The following is a 5,734-nucleotide window of genomic DNA, read 5'->3' as shown; positions in this document are numbered from 1 at the left end:
CGTCCCCCGGCTGCCATCCCCCTCCCCGCCCCGCCTCACTCCCCCTCCCGCCCCCGCTCATCCCCCTCCCCTTCTGGGTGAACTGGAGAGGAGAGCGGCCAGATAGAACCACACATCCCCCTTGTTCCTCCCTCTCAGGAGTGGGAGGGAGGTGGTTGGCAGGCATTGCCAGAGGGAAGCTGCAGCCTGCCTGGCTGCACCCTCAGGCACCAGGAGCCCACTTCCACCATCTTTCACCAAAGTGCTTGGCCCTATGGACACTTGGTGAGCTTGGACTTTGTTCATGGCCCACACAAAGCAAGGCAGGTTGCCCACTATCCAGCACTCTTCAAAGCTTACCTGCCCCAGAGGCCAGCGTGCCCTTTCCCCAACCCCACCTCAGCCCAGAAATCCCTGCACCAAGACTTATTGAAGTGAGCTAGTCAAATTTCCTAAAAGTTTGCAGACTCTGACCTTTAGACTTTGGAGGCAGGAGGAAAGGAAACAAGGCTCATTTTGCCACTCAAAGACTGGTCCAGCAGGACTGCTCAGGAGGAGTTCCAAAGTGACCACAGCAGTGGATGGCATACCTTGCTGGACTTGATGCTATCAGCACTCATCAATCTTCCCTCATGACTCCTCACTCCTTCCTTCCAAAGATTTCTGAGCCTCGTGTCAGAGTCAAGTTCTTTGCTAGATAGTTCTTCTGGTGAATCAGACAGACCAGTCACTGCCCACCAGGGGCCTTCAGTCTATCCAAACTAAAAGCAGAGAGCTGCTCACATGACAATGTCCATTGGTGGTCAAGAAAATAGTGACCATCTGTAGTGAAAGGGAAAAGGGATATTTGCTGGTCCTTAATGATATAAAATCCTGTCATACAGGTGGTTTTCAGTTCCCCTAATTGATGATATATCCCCAGTTCTTCTCTGCATTTTAGGGAGGAATCATCAAAATTATGCATCTGGAATGGCTATGTGCTGCAAACATTGGGTTAGTACTGAAAGCCTCACAACCCCAGCCCTACTAGATTCAGGGCCTAATGGATTTTTCTGGGGCTGCCATTTAGAATAGTACCTAGCCCACTTGAGTGTGTGTGTATGTTTTCAGTATCTTTGCAATGAGTGCCTGGGACTTGAGGGCATTTTGGCAAATGTAATGGTGTGTTAGCAATGAGGTTGCCACTAGGCACTGAACTCTCTCCACTTCAAAGATAAAATCATGGGGCAGAACCCTGGGCTCACTCAGGTAAAAAACCAAGAAGCTTTTATCAGGGTTGTACATATCTCCTGGGCCTCTGCTCTGGATGTCCCAGAGCTACTGACCACATTCTCCTACACCTCCAAGGTCTAATTGCTTCCACCAGCTCATTCAGCACGAACCTGGAGACTCCTTGATCAGAGATCAGCCCCCTGCAGAGTTTGTGGGAAGGCACCCAGGTTCACTGCCCTTTTTAAACTAAGATAGAAGGGCTACAAAGAAAACAGTGGACACAAATACCCTGTTTGCACTAGGGTTGTGGCCTCCAAAAGAACTAGACCATTGTCACAGCTTCAGTCTCTGAGTGTGCTGACGGGAAGCATGGGTCTCTGAAATCAGGAATACAGTACGATAAACATGAGTCTCCAGAGATTGCACCATTCTCCCTCACAGGACACAGAGGCAGCTCCTTAAAATATGAAGAAAGTCATGAGCTTGCTTAGGTTTCTAAGTTTATTTCAATGCTTATTCTTTCTCTTATTGCTTTGCATAAAACCAGTAGTCATTAAATTTCATGACCATGTGACAGATTTAGATATTCAATTAATTGCCTGAATTTTTACACACAAATTCTTAAGTTTGTGCATGTTCTGTGCCTTTTCCTGAGAAGAGATCGATCTATTGTTTCAGGAGAAGCAAAAGAATTCAAGACTGAAAAAAAAAAAAAAACAAACAAAAAAAACCTGCTGGATAAAATGGTGAACAGATATGCTGACAGATGAAGACATTCAAGACCAGAGAAGTAAAGTCACTTCTTTGCCCCAAGTCATTTAGCCAGTCAGTAATAGAGTCAGCTTAATAATTTAAGTCTCCTTTGTCCTAGCTAAGCGGGTTTTCCACTATCCCATACCACCTGGACTTCTCACAGGATACAATTTTCAAGACAGGGACTCTGTGGCCTGTTTCTTTTGAATCTTTGTACTGGGTTTAGGGTGGTGGCTTGCCCCCACAGCCAGTGCCATTGACTCATTCAGTGGACCTTGTCTTCTCAGACAGAGTTGGTATTCATTCAACTGCAGGGTGGCACAGAGCCAGGGGGCCTTTGAATTGCACCGGTCAGGCCATCACCAACACCACTTACTCTTACCACCCTCTCTAGGGCAATTCCAATTCTACTTCCACACTGAGCCTTCCCAGTTGGGATGGCAAACATTTCTCCCAGGAAGCGGAGGATTAAGGGCAGAGTGGTTGGGGTTAGTGATCCAAAGGAGTCTCATTTCACACAGGCATTGGTTCCAAGACCTCCTGTGAGGCAGAAATCACAAAAAGTGAAAATTGTCCTTGAAAATCCTTTACAGCACCCATGAAGTTCAACAAGCAGACCGGCTTCTCAGGACATCCCAGCCAGCCAGCTTTTCCTTCTGTTGCATCAGTTGAGCAGCAGAGGAAAACCCTGGTTGGCATTTAAACCCCACCAGACCAGAGAAACTTATCTTTGAGTGTGATCAGATGCTGGTATGCTGTGAGGCCAGGGAAGGGCTATCATGCGTGTTCCCTTACACACTCCCACCAGGCACCAGTTGCTTATGGAATGAAGGACGGGAGTGCTGTGTTGCATCACTACGTATCAATCAATCTCTCTCTTCCTCTTCCCTCTCAGCTGAAGTGTACAGTAGACTTCATGCAAAGTAAATAGGTGCTTCAGGAACTATTTATTTTACTAGGGATTGAACCCATGCAGCCTCAGCAAGCATTTTGCCACTGAGCTACTCTCCAGCCTAGAAATCTCTACCTTAATAATAGCATCTCATCATACTGCCACCTTTCCTGAATCCCTGATGCACAGAAATTATGAAATAATAGATGTCTGTTATTTTAAGGCAATAAATTGGGGGTAGTTTGTTGTGTAGAACACACATAAATAATTCTAATATGATGGGTAGGTGCCTAGAGCAGCAGGCTAAGGAATAATCCAGTAGAGCAAGTTTTCCAGTGGGGTTGATGGGATCAGAGTTGCTTTTAGAACCACCCCTCCCCCTCCAGCAGAGAAGGTGGCAGGTGAGCAAATGTCACTGTGGAAGGTGGCAAGGCTGACAAGAGACCAGTTAGGAGCCTTTGCAGGTGTCCAGACAAGAAGATTTACATTAAGACAATGCAACTGGGTGTGGTGGTGCACACCTGTAATCCCCCATGACTCAGGAAGCTGAGGCAGGAGGATTACAAATTGAAGACCAGCCTGAACAACTTAGTGAGATTCTGTCTTAAACTAAAAAATAAACAGGAATGAGGATGTAGTTCAGTATTAGAGAATCCACAGTACCAAAAAAAAAAAAAATGCCATAGAGAAGAGCACCTATCTTCCTAGGTGCTGGAGACATTTCCAAGTAAGAGTAGTCACAGCCTATTGATCCATTGCCTACAAACAATAATCAAAGTAACATTATTAATAACCAATATTGGGGCTAGGGATATAGCCCAGTTGGTAGAATGCTTGCCTCACATGTACAAGGCCCTGGTTTCAGTTCCCAGCACTACAAAAAAAAAAAATAATAACTAACATTTATTGAAAACTTATTATGTCCCCAATACTGTTTCTAAGCACTTTACATGTGCTCGCACATTTAACCCTCATAACAACCCTATGTCTAGGTGCTATTATGTTACAATGGAGGAAATCAAGGCACAGGAAAATTATGTGACCTTCCCAATGCCACACAACTAGGGAGCAGCACAGCCTAGTTCAAACTTGGGCCACTGTGCCCTCACTTTCACACTGTGCTTCCTCTGGACAGATCAGAGAGAGGAAGAAGGAGAGGGTAGACAAGGGTGAGTTCTCAGGTTGCTACTTAAAGTAGGAGCAGATGACTTGCATGAAAGACCTGACCATCACCAGTCACCTACTAATGCCTTATAGGAGCTGCTTAATGGACCCAACTACAACCTAGCATGTGAAATGTAGAATAACATCCGGATGTGGCACCAGGCCCTACTTCTGCCACACTCCAGTAAAAATAAACTTCACTACCCAAATATAGAGTGACTAGCAGTGCCATGTTTTACAGGAGAAGAGGCAGTTGTTTGGCATTAAAAATAGACAAGTTTGGCTTCCTCAAAGAGCTGAGCAAGAGCAGAGCAATTTCCAAATAGCACAGATGGATGGGTTGATACCCCTCAGCTTGACTCAGCTATCGATTGATTGATTGGGGTACTGGGGATTGAACCCAAGGGTTTTCTACCACTGAGCTACATCCCCTTTTTATTTTTTTTATTTTGAGATTAGGGTCTCACTAGCTGGCCTGGAACTTGTGATCCTCCTATCTCAGGCTCCAGAGAAGCTGGAATTACAGGTGTGCACCACAATGTCCCGGCTGACTCAGCTATTTAGAGTCCAGGGCTGGGGGTGTAGCTCAGCAGTAGAGCACTTGCCTGGCCATGGGTTCAATCCCCAGCACTGCAAAAAAAATAAAAATAAAAATAAATAAATAAATAAAAGAGCTCAAATGTGGCTGGGGAGGTAGCTCAGTCGTAAAGTGCATGCCTAGCATATACAAGACCCTGGGTTCTATCCCCGGTACCAATAAATAAATAGCCCAGACAGAAAATTACAGCTCCTTTTTGGGTCTCAGTTTACTCATTTGTAAAACAAGAGATTAGACAAGATGGTCCAGACTGCAACCATCTGTGGAGGTAGGAGCTGGAGTCCTAAACTGGCCCTCTTGCTCACAACTTGCTGCTGATAGGACCAGGAGTAGTTTTTCCCAAGGGCTTACAGAATTCTGTCAAGAGCTTTAAATTATTCTTTTGAGTCAGACACATTGTTAATCCATAGAGAAATGCAAGCCAGGAAGTCCTGAGATGCTACATGGAGAAAGGAAAACCAAAGCCCAGTTTGAAGGAGGGTAGGTGGGCATGGTAAGGGTGCTAGACTAGAGGTCCTTTCCACAATTCAGACTGCCATTGTTGAGTGTCAGCAGTGGGCAGACCCTTTGACACATCCCCTTTAATCTTGCAAGGCAGGCACAGCTGGATTTTACATGGAAGAACTGAAAGCTCAGAGAAGGTTACAAACTTGCTCAAGATCATTCAGCTGGCAGAGAGTGGAACCCTACCAGGATCCAAATACAGGTTTGATGAAAGCTCCATCTTTCCATCTTATGGGGCCTCTGTTGTGCTGCTTTCTTTGCAGTCAGACTTTGCTCTTCTCCATTCCAAAAGGGCAAAGGAAATCATGACAAAAGCAGAGTCTTTGGGTAACTCATGATGCAGTTGAGAAACCACTCAGTGGTCTTTAATTCTCCAATGCTTTCCTTGCATTTTTTTTTTGATGGGGGGCCTAACGAGGGATTGAACCAGGTGTGCTTGACCACTGAGCCACATATCCAGCACCCCCTTATTTTTTTTAAGACAGGGCCTCATTAAGTTGCTGAGGTTGGCTTTGAACTTGTGATCCTCCTGCCTCAGCCTCCGAAGTCTTTGGAATTATAGGTGTGCACCACCACACTTGGCATCTGCTTGCATTTTACCACATCTCAAAAAAAAAAAAAAAAAGACCAGC

The sequence above is a fragment of the Marmota marmota genome, unplaced genomic scaffold (assembly GCF_001458135.2).
Source record: "Marmota marmota marmota unplaced genomic scaffold, marMar, whole genome shotgun sequence".
NCBI classification, from domain to species: Eukaryota; Metazoa; Chordata; class Mammalia; order Rodentia; family Sciuridae; genus Marmota; species Marmota marmota.
The sequence above is the reverse complement of the archived record's forward strand: the minus strand, read 5'-3'. Positions refer to the sequence as shown.